At 42.6% G+C, this 15,942-nt stretch overlaps 1 protein-coding gene across 3 annotated transcripts in view; it reads right to left on the reverse strand.

Annotated features, from left to right (window-relative positions):
* MAPK6 (mitogen-activated protein kinase 6) overlaps positions 1-14,010 on the reverse strand; it is a 40,302-nt gene extending 26,292 nt beyond the window's left edge. Inside the window, exon 1 of one of the 3 annotated variants that reach the window (XM_044231823.1) lies at positions 13,848-14,009. The gene's annotated coding sequence lies outside the window, so the exon portion shown is untranslated. Of the gene's footprint in view, positions 1-13,163; positions 13,330-13,847 lie in introns of those variants that run through there. The other 2 variants (XM_044231824.1, XM_044231825.1) reach the window with 2 other exon arrangements.
* Between the last annotated feature and the right edge of the window lie 1,932 nt (positions 14,011-15,942).

A 15,942-nucleotide genomic window follows, 5' to 3' on the forward strand; every position in this document is an offset into this window, starting at 1 on the left:
AGTCAGCTAAACGGCTGCCTTTGGCTCAGGTCATGATCTCATGGCCTGGGATTGAGTTCTGCATCAGGCTCCCTGCTTAGCAGGCAGCCTGCTTCTCCCTCTCCCTCTGCCTGCCGCTCTCCCCACTTATCCTCTCTCTAATAAAATCTTTTTTTTTTTTTTAAGATTTTTATTTATTTATTTGATAGACAGAGATCACAAGTAGGCAGAGAGGCAGGCAGAGAGAGAAGAGGAAGCAGGCTCCCTGCTGAGCAGAGAGCCCGATTCGGACTCGATTCCAGGACCCTGGGATCATGACCTGAGCCGAAGGCAGAGGCTTTAACCCACTGAGCCACCCAGGCGTCCCGTCTAATAAAATCTTTTAAAAAATAAAATAAAAGGTTTGAGGGGCACCTGGGTGGCTCAGTCAGCTGAGTGCCTGACTCTTGATTTCAGCTCAGGCTGTGATCTTGGTATCATGGGATCAAGCCCCACATTGGACTCCACACTCAGCAGCTTGAGTTTCTCTCCCTCTAGCCCTCCCTCTACTCCCTCTCTCTAAGTAAATAAATCTTTTTAAAAAAATAAATAAAAGATTTGAAACTCAGTTGCTTTACTAATACTTTCTGAGCATAGTACCTGGGTGCTTAGTAGGCACTTTATAAACTGTACTAACTGAATTAATGTAAACAGCATATTTTATTTGATAGTAAAACATTCTGCAGAAAACAAGCTCTACCCTCAACTTCCTCGGAATCTGCTCACACTTTGACCCACTGGGGGAACATCAGTGATGACTCCTAGATATGGTACTTTCCTTTCCAGGAATTCCCCCCAGGAGCTTCACTGTATGGTAAACACATAGATTTGTCAATATGTGAAGAAAGCAAGGATTTCAAGTAACTCAGACTGAAGAAAAAAAAAGAAAACTTCAACTTTGTTATAGCTCCTGTTTTATTCTGTTGAGGTAGTAAGAAGGAATTATGCCACTGAAATAGTGTCTTATATTAGCAGACAAGCAGGATTCTATAAAAAGTCCCATTAGCCCATGTGATACCAAGTAGGTATTGTGAAGATATGTGAGACCTTGACATTATTCTAATTATTCTTCAGTCCATCCTAGCAGGCTCTATGGCATTTAGCACCACAGCTTTCCAGACTGCACACCAAATATAACTGCTGTCATTTTTCAGCTAACCCTAGTGAGGGTATGAAGAAGGCCACAACATGCAAGGCCATCCATATAAAATATTTCTGGACTCTCATCAAAGGGAGAACCACATGCTTTATTGGTTGAGTACCCAATTTTTAAAAAATGAATCAGAATAGCATATAACTTTCCTGGAATATCCTTCTTCCTTTGTTTCTCATTTTCTTCAAGGCTGAACAAAGCTTACAAGATTAAAAAAAAAAAAAAGTGTAAGTTTCCTATCAGATTCACACTGAAGTTTCATACTACTGAAAAATTCCTCTCTGGTTTTACTATAACCATATTAAAAGGGGGAAAAAATGAGTTAAGGAAATGTAACATCTAGTCCAGGGTCCATGGCTAAATTCGTTTATAATCAAAGCATTTCTAGACCTCAGTTCCTCATCAGGAAAATGACGTAGCTAAACTACATGACTTCTATGGCCTCTTCCAGCTCTAAAGTTTTATCATTTTAATGAAAAGTTCAGGATTTCCACTTCTTATTAGAATGCAGAAAAATTACAAAACACCATTACTCACACCATATAACATGATAAGATAGATAAGCTACAATACCGTAGTTTTTGAAAAACCCATCAGGAAAGCTAAAGATGCAAAGAAATCTAAATAAACTAAATTCTAGAAAATATTAAGCCTTTCATAAAAGAGACCATGGCTATTCTCATTCCTGGCAAAGTGGCAAAGCAAGGAAATTTCCACTAACAGAACTGAGAAGAAACCAGCCAAATTTATAACCAACTTTTAATAGCTGAATGAGGTTGCAATTAAAGATTAGAATTCAGAGGAGGCCCAGCTATAAGTCCCACCTGCCAATTCCTTCCCACAGGTCATCACAGAGAGCTGAAGTCTGAGGGCAAGGCAGGAAAGCTAAGAGAGTATCTCATAAAATATACAGGCCTCCACCACATCCAAGGCAGCTGCTCTGAAGGTGGAGGACAAGTCAAAAAGCATGAGATAAACCCCTCCAATTCATTCTGAGTACAAGGCAGATAGTATCCCTAAGGCAAATAAACAGGGTACAAACATGAAGTAAAGAAAAACTGAGGTGAGGGGTGCCTGAGTGGCTCAGGGTTAAGCCTCTGCCTTTGTCTCAGATCATGATCCCAGAGTCCTGGGATCGAGCCCTGCATCAGGCTGTCTGCTCATCAGGGAGCCTGCTTCCCCCTCACTCTCTGCCTGCAGCTCTGCCTACTTGTGATCCTCTCTGTGTCTAGAGAAGGAAGGAAGGAAGGAAGGGAGGAGGGAAGGAAAGAAAAGAAAAAAAAGAAAAGAAAAGAGAACCTGAGCTGGTATTGGAGAGCAAAGAAAATATCCAAGCAGTCCAAAGAGCTGCTGGCAGCTAAGCTGAACAGGTTCAGAAAGCTGACAGGATAGAAGTATAAGAAGAGATCACAGAAAATTTTTTCTAAAACCGAGGTGTCTGGGTGGCACAGTTGGTTAAGTGTCCGACTCTTGGTTTCAGCTCAGGTCATGATCTCAGGGCTGTGAGACTGAGCCCCATGTTAGGGTCTCTGCTCATTCCAGAGTCTGCTTGAGATCCTCTCTCCCTCTCCCTCTGCCCCTCCTGCTCTCTCTCTTTCTCTCTCTAAAATAGATAAATCTTTAAAAAACAAAACAAGGTGGTATGGTTGGTTCCGTCAGTTAAGCATCTACCACTGGCTCAGGTCTTGATCACAGGGTCCTGGGATCGAGTCCTACATCAGGCTCCTTGCCTAGGGGGGAACCTGCTTCTTCCTCTGCCTGCTGCTCCCCTGGCTTGGGCATGTGTGTACTCTCTCTTGACAAAATCTTTTTAAAAAATAAATAAGTAACAAAACAAAACAACTTTCCAAAACTGACAAAAGATACCAACTCACAGACCGAAGTACTCAAATGAACTACAGGCAGAATAAGTAAAAGAAACCCATACCTAGGTCTATCATAGCCAAACTGTTGAAAATGGTGAGTTGGGGGGTGGGGAGAGCAACTGTTAAAAGGAACCAGGTGAAAGACAGTTAACTATATACTCGTAAGTACAATAGGAGGGATACCTGATTTATAACTAGAAACGATGAAAGCCAGAAGACAAGAGAACATCATTTTTCAAGTGACAAAAAGAGAAATATCAACCTAGAATTTTGTACCTAGGGAAATGAAGATGAAATGAAGATATTCATTCAAAAATGAAGACGAAATAAAGACATTTTCAAAAGGGACAAAAGTGAAAAGAATTGGTCTCCCTCACAATGTGGGAAACAAAGACGGAAGAATTATTAAATTTCCTTACTACCTACAGCCCACTGACAAGTCCTTGAAACACGCAGAGTGACATTCCTCTAGGGACTCAACTGCCTCCACATTAACACTTTGCCAAGGGCAAAAGGCAATCCTAGTTGGACACCCCCACCCACCAGATCCAGTAAGCCTACTTTAACATATAAAAATTCTTTTGGAAACTTCCTTTATCTCTAAAACACCCAAGATACATGTTAGCGGGCACCTGGGTGGCTCAGTGGGTTGGGCCGCTGCCTTCGGCTCAGGTCACGATCTCAAGGTCCTGGGATCGAGTCCCACATCGGGCTCTCTGCTCAGCAGGGAGCCTGCTTCCCTCTCTCTCTCTCCCTGCCTGCCTCTCCGTCTACTTGTGATTTCTCTCTGTCAAATAAATAAATAAAATCTTTAAAAAAAAAAAAAAAAGATACATGTTAGTAATCACCTCTCCCCCACCCCGCAACCCAAGGATATGGCCTCCAATATACATCCGAAGGGTCTCATGACTAAGGTTTTATTAGACAGTAATAAACGATCTTTTCCTAACAATAGGTAGCCCCTTCAAGGTCCTGGAAACCTTGCTTCCAAATTCCTTTGAGACTTACACTATCCCTAACCCCCTCCCAACTTGAATTATATAACAGGCCACTCTTCATGACCCCGGTGCAGCTCTTTCTGCCCATGGGTCCTGTCCCCGTGCCTTAATAAAACCACCTGTTTGCACCAAAGATGTCTCAAGAATTTCTTGGCCATCAGCTTTGAACCCTAACATCTTTCCTATAGCACTTCAGAGTTTTGTTAAAGAAATGTTAAAAGTTCTTATGCTGAAGGAAAATGACAACAAATGGAACCTGCATAAAGGAACAAAATCTCCAGAAAGGATAATTAGAAAATATAAAAGGTCTTTAAAAAAAAAAAAAACAGAAAATTTATCTACAAGTTTATTATTTTTTTTAAAGATTTTTATTTATTTATTTGACAGAGATCACAAGTAGGCAGAGAGGCAGGCAGAGAGAGAGAGGGGAAAGCAGGCTCCCTGCTGAGCAGAGAGCCCAATGCAGGGCTCCATCCCAGGACCCTGAGATAATGACCTGAGCCGAAGGCAGAGGCTTAACCAACTGAGCCACCCAGGCACCCCCTGTCTACAGGTTGAAATGTCTAAGAGACTACTGATTATTTAAAGCAAAATAATAATGTATTACAAGGTTTAAAGCACATGTAGAAATAAAAGACAACAAGCGCTCAGTGTTGGAAGGGGGTGAACCGAATCGTGTTATCATAAGGTTTACAGTATTGGTGAAATAGTTTATTTTTAAAAAATTATGATAACTATTGAAAGGCTCATGGGTCATCTTTAAACACCTTCCTTTTTGGTCATTATGTTTACTTAATAACACGCCCATCAGTGGAAAGTAAAAGGAAGGTTAAAAAGAAAACTAAATTAAAAAAAAAAAAAGAAAAAGAAAACTAAATAAATCACCAACTGTAAGTAGTTTTTGTGTACTTTTACATCAATCATAATATAAACCAGTATGTTAATATTAAAGTACCATCACAGGGACGCCTGGGTGGCTCAGTTGGTTAAGCAGCTGCCTTCGGCTCAGGTCATGATCCCGGCGTCCTGGGATCGAGTCCCACATCGGGCTCCTTGCTCGGCAGGGAGCCTGCTTCTCCCTCTGCCTCTGCCTGCCTCTCTGTCTGCCTGTGCTCGCTCGCTCTCCCGCTCTCTCTCTGACAAATAAATAAATAAAATCTTTAAAAAAAAAAAAAAATAAAGTACCATCACAGATTCATGGATAGTTCCAAAGGAAATGGAAATTAACCATGTTAATCAAGGTAAACATATATATTTTAACTGAAATAACTTTGAGGAGCTGTACTTCCCTGCTTTAAAAGTATACACTTTCAAGATAGTAAAAAACTGTATTATGGACTATGGCCCCAAAGTTCAAAATGGAGGATATAAGTAAGTTTGGCACATATCTATCCCACATTATCAACTATTATAAAAGCAATTAATGGGGAAAAAAAGGATTTGTTTATATAATAAAGGCACTGAACATGAGAACGGCATTTTTAATATCTGAATTTTCAAAGAATATAAAAAACAAAAATAACAAGCTTAAGAATGTATTATGCGTAAAGCAGTATACTGGACATATACTCTTATAATAAATCCTAACTAGACTATATGGGTTTTATGCACTTGACTTCAGAGGATTTAAATAATACATTCAACATTACACATCAATGAAAGAACTATGATTTGAATCTCAGATTGTAAACCAAAGCCCAAGATCTTCTTTCAAATAATGATGATTTTTTTTTTACTGACCAGTACACCAAGAGAACTTGGTGATAGATTAGATATGGGGGATAAGGGGAAGAGGATTTAAGAATAACTCCTACATGCCAATTACTGAGATGGGGAAAACTGGGAGAATGATATGGGGAAAAGAGTTCTATTTTGGATACGTTAAGCCTATTCATGTAGTGTCTATTTAAATAAGTGAGTGGTAACATCAAGCACGCAATTGGATTATGTGTCTGGAGTTCAGGCAAGAAGTCTAAATGTAAGTCTGAGAATTACTCACATGTAGATAGTACTTAATAAATTGAATGAGACCACTTGGGGAAAGAATTTAGAAAGGTGGAGGAGGGCAGGAACTAAACTCTGGGATATGCCAATACATGAAGGCAAGAAAATGACAGAAGCCTGTAAAAACTTATGCCAAAGTGTGAAGTAGGAGAAAAACAAGAATACGTTTCATAAGCTAAGAAAAGCAGGTGAATATGCAGAAAACAATGATCAACTATATTGAAAGCTGTCACAAGATCCTGTAAGATGGATTTGGTAAATTAAAGTCATTGATATCTTGATTAGAGCAATTTCAAGTGGTGAGATGGTTTAACAGAAGTCAATCAGGAACAGGCTGAGGAGCAAAGTGAAGAGAACACACAAAGGCAACTCTTGAAAATTTGCTTGAAGGATGATCAGAGAAATGAGAAACTAGACAATAGCTAAAAGAGAAAATGGAATCTGAGAGGGTTTGTAACAGATTTTTATATCCACACTGTTCAATATGGTAGTCAATTACAGAATAAATGAAAACTGGTGAGCAGGGCTGAGAAACTGATTTTTTTCTAAATACATTTTTATTTATTTGACAGAGACACAACGAGAGAGGGAACACGAGCTGGGGGAGTGGGAAAGGGAGAAGCAGGCTTCCCACTGAGCAGGGAGCCCGACACAGGGCTCGATCCCAGGACCCGAGGACCATGCCCTGAGCCGAAGGCAGATGCTTAACGACTGAGCCAACCAGATGCCCCATACATTTTTATTTGAATAGCCACATATGGGGTGCCTGGGTGGCTCAGTCAGTTAAGCATCCATCTGCCTTACGCTCAGGTCACGATCCCAGAGTTCCAGGATCAAACCCACATGGGGTTCCCTGCTTAGCAGGGAGTCTGCTTCTCCCTCTGACCCTTCCTCCTTCCCTCCCCACCATGCTCTCTTTCACTCACTCTCAAATAAATAAAATCTTTTTTTTAAAAAATAAATAAATAGGGTCGACTGGGGGGCTCAGTGGATTAAGCCTTTGCCTTCAGCTCAGGTCATGATCTCAGGGTCCTGGGATGGAGCCCTGCATCGGGCTCTCTGCTTAGTGGGAAGCTTGCTTTCCCCTCTCTCTCTGCCTCTCTGCCTATCTGTGACCTCTCTCTCTCTCTCAAATAAATAAATTTTTAAAATCTTACAAAATAGGGGTGCCTGGGTGGCTCAGTGGGTTAAAGCCTCTGCCTTCAGCTCAGGTCATGATCCCAGGGTCCTGGGATCGAGCCCCGCATCAGGCTCTCTGCTCTGCAGGGAGCCTGCTTCCTCCTCTCTCTGCCTGCTTCTCTGCCTACTTGTGATCTCCGTCTGTCAAATAAATAATAAAATCTTTGGGGGAAAAAAAAATCTTACTAAATAAATAAATAATAAATAGCCACATGTAGCCAGTAGCTACCAGACTGGACAGTATAGTTCAGAGCACGATTGTATACTAATAAAGACAACCCAACAGAAAGGGAAAAATGCATGATGCAAGCAAGAGAGGAGTCCTTAAGAAGTGAAGGGAAGGAATCCAAAGCAAAAGCGGAAGAATCTACAAGGGATCAACATGAGTGAAGCAAAGCCTGAAGTTAGAGCAACCAGTGGGAACTGATTAAATTTAACATCAGAGTATCACTTAAGCCTGGTTGAAATCTCAAGCAGAAGAATAAATTACAGAAGGCTAGAAAAGCTAAGCAGGAGAGCTTGGGAAGGTAATTTGTATCTACTGAGTACACATGGAGTGCCAGGCATTTTCTGTGACAAATTATTTTGCTACTCAAAACCATGAAGTGCCTTGTCAGTCTTACTTTACAAACAAGAGTATGGATGCTCTGAGAAGTAAAGCAACTTCACCGAAATCACATATATAGTAAAGTCAAGATTTAGTCTCTGGCCAGTCTGATTTACTTTAGGATTAGAATCTTACCACTACCTAAGGTGGCAGGTTAAGAACCAATGTTTCCACACCTGGAAATAACATTAAAAAACGGCAGATAAATCTGACAGCTAACAAGTACCAATGAGCCTGGAAGTAGTAGGCCAGAGGTAAAAACAGTCCCCTCCACGCTATCTATAAGCTAATTAAGGAACATTTATTTAACAACTATTTTTCATTTCTTTTAATCTAAGTGAAAATACCTTTATTAAGACAAACAGGAAAACACATTCTTGCAACTTATCTATTTTACAAGAGTAACAATCAGAAAACTGGCAGTGCTTTATAATAACTACAAAATCGTATCTGGGCAAAAAAAAATCCTATCTGGACATACTGAAAAAGTAGGCAGTTAGAAACTGACCATCTCTCCAATTTGTAAATGAAGGACGAAATTATTATTTTTTTTTTAAAGATTTTTTATTTATTTATTTGAGAGAGAGAGACAGTGAGAGAGAGCATGAGCGAGGAGAAGGTCAGAGAGCGAAGCAGACTTCCCATGGAGCTGGGAGCCCGATGTGGGACTCGATCCCGAGACTCCGGGATCACGCCCTGAGCCGAAGGCAGTCGTCCAACCAACTGAGCCACCCAGGCGTCCCGAAGGACGAAATTATTAAACTGAGTCTAATCAGTTATTAAATTACAGCTTAGATTACTTTAAATTTAGTGTCAACATAAATCACCCAGATCTGAGCTGTCCAATATGGTAGCCACTAGCTACTTGCAGCTATTTAAAAATAATTAAAATTAAAAATTCAGTTCCTCAGGTGCACTAGCCACCATTGTTAAGTGCTCAACAGTCACATGCAGCTAGTTGGCTACTTCAATGGACAACAAAGAATAGAGTCTTCCATCATCATAGCAAGTGCTAACAGTGATTAATTAGATCTTCAATTTTTCTTATGACTTTTTTCAGGAGAGCCAATAAAAGGAATAACTCAGAAGATCTGAGTTTTCCAAATCAGCACTAGCCAGCTGAGCAACGATGTATGTGCATCATTTAATAGTGCTTCTAGAAATGAATGTGCATTTGAATCACCTAAGAATCCTGTGAAAATGTAGATTCTAATTCAGTAGGTCTTGGGATGGAGTCAAGAATTCTGCACTAACATATTCGTAGGTGATGTTAATACTGCTAGTCCAGCAATCACATTTTGTGTACTAAGATTTTAGTTCTCTCTGGGCCTCAGTTTCCTCAGCTGTCAAGTAACTGGGAAAAGACAATGGTCACGAACTCCCTGTAAACGCTAACATGTAGTTTGTACAGAATGAAATGCAGAGATTTCGCTTTTTGCAGAGTAAGGTTCTTCCCTGAAGTAAACACCAGGATTCTAACAAACAATATTTGTGCTACCATTTTTTTCCCCATGAAAAGACATTCTAAATTTAAATGAAAAGCAATGGGAAAATGTGATTTGCCATATAAATATTCAATCTCTGTACAACTTTTCAGGAATAGATTTAAAAGGCTGACATGTATGGGCGCCTGGGTGGCTCAGTGGGTTAAGCCGCTGCCTTCGGCTCAGGTCATGATCTCAGGGTCCTGGGATCGAGTCCCGCATCGGGCTCTCTGCTCTGCAGGGAGCCTGCTTCCTCCTCTCCCTCTCTCTGCCTGCCTCTCTGTCTGCTTGTGATCTCTGTCTGTCAAATAAATAAATAAAATCTTTAAAAAAAAAAAAATAAATAAAATAAAATAAAAGGCTGACATGTATGAAAGACAAACCACTAAGAATCACCAGAGGGGCACACTGTATTTTCTAAATACACAGCTCATGGAAGAAAAAAAACAAAAAACATAAAACAATGCAGGACTCAGCCTGTACTACTGTTACCTTAAAAGCAACAGTTCTACATGAAAAGCAACTCCCTGGAAAAAACTGTTAACTACAATAACATTACTGTTGTTTTGTTTTTGTGAAGTTTCAGTCAAGGCTCTGAGCAATAAAAAAGTGACCAAAATCCCCATGCCACTAACAGGCAACAAAGTAATGTTAACAGTCCACAGAACAGGCTGAAAGAGATGACACAGAGCAACCAACAATGCCACAAAGAACTACCCTTGGGACAGCCTCCTATTTCAACAGGGACCCTACAGTCATACATGGTTCAAACAGGCAATGCAAACAATGAAATGGACAGCAGTGGTGTGGCTCACCATTTCATAAAGCAGTATCTCATAAAAAGAAGACAGCCTAAAATATCCAGTCTGTTAATAAATTGTGAATTATGCATGATAGGTAATTACTTATATTCTTAAAAAACAAGCAAACAAAAAACTGGAGGGCTCCTGAGTGGCTCTAGGTGGTTAAGCATCTGCCTTTGCCTCAGGTCATGATTCCAGGGTCCTGGGATTGATTCCAGGGTCCTGGGATCTATTCCCCTGGCAGGCTCTCTGCCCAGTGGGGAATCTGCTACTCCCTCTCACTCTCCCTCAATGCTTCCCCTGCCTCTGTGCTCTTGAATAAATAAATAAAAACTTGAAAAACAACAACAACAACGCTGGAAACACATGTTCAACTTCTAGGTGATAGGATGTTTTGAAAATCTATACTTTTTTATATTTATATTTTTATATTTCCTTTAATAAGAAATATATTTTAAAGTTTAAATTAAACTTCATTAAATTTCTTCTATATAAATCATGTCAGGCACTTCCAAAATCTTTCCAAAGATTTAATTCACTTTAACAATACACTTTACTACTTAGGAAACTCTTCAAATAAATCACTTTGAGAAGATAAACAGTGTATTAAAAAACCCAAGACACGAGGAGTTTTTTCTTCTCACTTTTAAAACAAACTGCTATTCTCACTTTTTTCCCTCCCAATCTTAATTTAGGACAACCTGCTAAAAGGTGTTTTTTTTTTTTTTTAAAGATTTTATTTATTTATTTGACAGAGAAATCACAAGCAGACAGAGAGGCAGGCAGAGAGAGAGAGGGAAGCAGGCTCCCTGCTGAGCAGAGAGCCCGATGCGGGACTCGATCCCAGAACTCTGAGATCATGACCTGAGCCGAAGGCAGCGGCTTAACCCACTGAGCCACCCAGGCGCCCCTAAAAGGTGGTTTTTTAAAAATCAGTCAAAATATCTTATTACCAAATTTCAGTGTGGGTCCTAAATTTGGAACTGTACATTCTGCTTATCTTTAAAAAAGACTGATGAGGGTCGCCTGGCTGACTCAGTTGGTGGAACATATGACTCTTGATCTCAGGGTTGTGGGTTCAAGCCCCATGATGTGTGTAGATATTACTTAAAAATAAAAATTTTTTTAAATCTTAAAAAAGATGGAAAAGTGCCTGTAACAATACCTACTTCAAGTTGTCTTTATTAAAACAGAAAATTCATATGTATCATAAATACACATAGAAAATCCATACAGATTGGGAGAAAGCACTATTGTATAATTCTGTCTGAATGAAATGTTCATGTTCAGAGCTATATCCGATTAATACTTCTGCACTTTTACAACACTTAAACTAGTTTCTAGATATTATAAAGGTAACTTTTACATTACCAATGAGAACATAAGCCTAATTTCTACTCACACCATAAAATTCTTTTATAAATAATCTGTAAATCTTTCTCAATAAGAGAAAACTGCTAGCATCAAACTTTTAACAACTGACCAGCAATTAATTTCACCTTTTCCTCTCAACAAATGTTATAAAATTCCACCTGTAGGATATCTGATCTCCTTTTAAAATGCAATTTAAGAAACCATTACTCTTAGAGAAACTGTGGTTCTTTTTGAGAGAATTATAATGTGGATAGAAACATTTTAGCCCTATCATTTAAAAAAATACAGTGTATAAAAAAAAAGGGCCACGTAGCAGTCCGTGGGCAGTATGAGTCATCACCCAACTCAAAACTTGAGCACTTCTGAGCTTCCTCCTACCAGACCCCATCCCCTTCACCAATGTACCCTGAGTCAGCAAACCTCACTATTTTGTCAGTTATGAATTCTCACGATGTTTAAATGAACTTATGCAAAACACTGCAACACATTTAGTACTAACACTTGTCATAAGAACATGTACTGTTTCTTTTACAAAATTAACCCGTCTTCAAATCAATCTTCTTTAGATTCTTTCTCAATCACAATAGTCCAACACTACATTGAATCCTCCTCTGCAAGTAACCAAACTCCAAAATATATATAAAGGGTTTTTTTTTTTATAAACAATTCTGTTTGCCAGTTGTTTTTTCCTGAACAGTGAAATCTAAATAATAAAACATATCCTGCTCAAATCTGGCATATTTCCTAGATGACTGCAATTACTGAATTTAGAACACCAATAAGCAATTTTACAAGTTTCACCAGGCAATTCTTATTAAGTGATGTAACACATATATGTGAAAGGACTTTACACTCCCTGGCACATAGCAAGCAAACCCTTCATAAACGTGTTTGAACAACTACCCGTTAGAGATCTTAGAGATTCTTCCACCCAATTCAAAATTATTTTTCAAACGTTAAAATCTGACATCTCTAATAATATACTCTAGAGGTAGTTGCTTTTCAGGGCCAGGCCCTGTTTGGATTGGACCCTACATTCTTCTAGTCAAATTACTGTTTCCACCTCAGTTTCCCAAGGTTGAAGAGAAAGACTATGTCCAAGCAGAACCTTAAAAACTAACAAGGCTAGAAGCAGCAGCAATCAGAAAATTACTCTGGAGAGGTCTGCACTCCATTTTGTCCCCCGTTAATTTTTTTTTTCCCCCTTGACAAATTATCTTCTATCGTTAAAAAAAAAAAGTTAATACTGACTTTTAAGAGCATTTTTAGCATTGAGGAAAAGAACAGGAATTTTGGTGCAAATGCAGTAAGGCTTCTAATCCCACCACTTCACTGGACCTTTGCCAATGAGCAAGCAAAAGAGAAAAAACAGGAAAGGAATCAAAAAGATCTTGCTTCACAGAGCTCCCACGTAACACCTGAACCAGTGGAGTCCTACGAAGCCGAGGAACAAAAGGCGGCCAAGAGACCTCTACTCCTCCACGCACCTCACCAAGGCAGGCAAAAACGCACGGCCAAGCCAAGAGGCCCTTTTCGTGACGGACAAAACAAGTTCCCACTGAGGCACTTTCACAGACCAGCGCTCCGCGTCCCGAACAGCCAGGGAAAGGCTGCAGCAGGGTGGGGGAGCGAGGGAGCAGAGAAATGAGCAATTCCGAGCCGGACAAGTTTTCTGTACCTCGTTTACGGCCAAAACTCAGAACTTGGGCAGAGGACTCCGGGGCTTCGAGACCAGCCGGGCGAGCGGAGCGCGCTACGCAGTTCGCCGAGTCCGCCGGGGACTTTGCCCGGCCGGAGTCAGCTGAGGCCGAGTCACCCGAGTGGGATGGGGGAGGAGACGCGGGAGCATTTCGAGGGCAGCGCGCCAGGAAGGCGAGACGCCGCGCCACCTCACGCTCCCCGGGCCGCCCCTCCCGGCCGCCGCCCCTCGCCCGCCGCCCGCCCGCCGGGGCGGGCTTCGAACCCGCGGAACCGCGCGCGGGCGGCAGCGCCGCAGCGGAGCGGCGGGGCCCCGGGGCTGGCGGGTGCGGCCCGGCCGGGAGGCCGGCGAGGGGCGTGCCGGGTGGGAGGGGCGCGCCGGCCGCTCCGCCGGCCCCACGCGGGGACCCCGGCCCGCCGCCCGCCAGCCCGCCAGCCCGCGCCGGGACGCGCCGGCCAGGCCCGAGCGGGCGGGCCGGCGGGCGGACGGGCGGGCGGGCCGGAGACGGAACAAAAGCGCCTTTGTTGAGCGGCGGCCGCCGGAGGGTCACACACAATGGAGGAGGGAGCCGGCTCCGCCGCCGCCGCCGGGCCCGCCGCGGCGCCCTTCCGCGCCGCCCCGCCAGCGCGCCCCGCACACGTACACACACACACACGCACTCACGGGACTTCTCCGGCTCATCGAGGGAGTGCGGGGCCCGCGGACAGCCCCCAGTGTCGGCTCAGGTCTCCGGCTGTGCTGGCGGCAGCGGCGTCTCCGAGGCTCTCGCTTTGCCGCAGTCGCCGCCATGTAACCCCGACCCGCGAGAGAGGGCGAGGGAGAAGGGGGCGGGGATTTCGCGAGCCACGCCCCTTCGCGTCACAGGCTCACTCCACGGGTTCCCCCGCCCCCGCCCGGCCCCGAGCGCTTGCACGCGCCGGAATTTCCAACGCTAGTGACTGGGCTCCGTGCGCTACGGGGGCGGTGGGAGAGGCACGCGGTCTAGTCAGCCGCTTCCGGGGGGCTGGGCCGGGGGCTGGTGGGAGGTGGGCAGATAGGCCCTCCTAGCTCTGACCTTAGCCCAGCACTACAGCTCAAAGTGACCAAACTCCTTGGAGGGGAGTGGGGGCGGTGGTTTACGGCGCACCTCCGACTGGCAAGCTTCTGGGCGATCCGAGAGGAATTAGCCTCCGTCCATGTGCCTAGGGATGGGCCCGGAACGCTATAGGGTGGGCTTGAAGATGGATTGGCTAGAAGGCAACAGCCGAAGTACCAGGCAAACGCTGATGGAGGCCCAGTACTTAGGCGGTCATTAATTCTGCCTGAGGATACGGAGGAAGGAGGAATGCTTCTAAGTGAGGTAGCCACGGGTGACCTTTCAGCTGGATCAGAAGGAGCCCAATATAACCGGAGGAAGGGGGGGTGGTACTGTGAAAGCAAAAACAGGAAGGAGGAGAGCACCTGGCTTGTTGCTGAGCTGTGGCTAGGCCTGAATCGTAGAATTTGGGAAATGTAGATTGGTGCCTTCCTGGGACCACTTGGATGAGAACAAACTTGTTTTATTTACCATGGCTTACTGGGTTCAAGGAGCCTTTCCAGTGTTTATGGGAAATTTATGTAGGTATTTATGAAATTAGAGACGCGGGTCAGCATATTTTTTCAATGACTTAATCATTTCTGATGAGAACCAAACGTTTGGCAGTCCCTTATCCATTATTAGATACATCTTCAAGCTTCAAGCTTAAGACAAATAACCACTTTAAAGATCACGTAGTACCTTGAAGTTAAGTGGTTGGGATGGAACTTGAATTTCTATTTTCTATATTTAAAGCAATGCCTTCTGAGTACCAGGTGTGAAGAGGAGATGGCGAATAGATAAAACCAAGAGAAAGGAAAGGCCTGGTCCAACAGCAGAATTTCTGATTTGTGGTTGCAGCTTCTCTGCAGCAAGAGCTCCTTACCTGTGACCACTATAGGTCCCTACTGCCCCTGCAATAGGATACTCTCTGACTTTGGAGACACCTTTCCTTCCTCATCAGTGTTCCATCACTGGGAGGAGGTAGGAGGAAAATAAATAAATACTGTGGGTTTTTTTTGAGAGCCTGTAATATAGTGTCAGCTCCTGACTTCCCGCAAAGACCAGCAAAAGAAACTGTTGATCAAACAAAGCTAAGTTTATTGCTTACAACAGCAAGTGATATCACTATGTTGATAAGTCTTAGTAGCCTCTCAAAGAGGAAAGTGTAGAAGAGTTAGAAGATTCAGGGCATCTGGTTTAAGACAAGTCTTGCAATGAAAGCACGATTGGATTGGACTAAATTTGTAATATAATCATTTAAGATGATTACAGGCAGGGGAGAGTTTTGAAGCAAGGCTAGAAGAGCCAACAGTTGTTTGATAAACCCAACAGTAATTGTGTTGAGGAGCAGGCTCTTTATCCTGATGAAGGCTATGTCAGTCAGTAGTCTCTTGTTTAGATAAATAGTGAGGAAGTTCCTGAAACTGCAGTTAAGTTATTTGCAACTTCATCTTCTTGGGCAAGAATTTCTTGGAATTCAAGTCGTGTTTATGCAAACAGTGGAGATGTAAAGTCATGTTATGCAGTCCGTCTGAGTTCTTAATCCTATTGTGTCTCAGTAAGTAGTCTTAATTTTTCACACTGCAGGTTATGATCAAGTAGTAAGTAGTGAAATGATTTTGGTGGATTATGACCAGCATTTTTCTTCTTAAGGAAAGAGAGCAAAAAACTACAAAGCATTGCCCACAGGGTAAATATGAT

This window comes from Neovison vison, chromosome 13 (genome assembly GCF_020171115.1).
Source record: "Neovison vison isolate M4711 chromosome 13, ASM_NN_V1, whole genome shotgun sequence".
Lineage (NCBI taxonomy): Eukaryota > Metazoa > Chordata > Mammalia > Carnivora > Mustelidae > Neogale > Neogale vison.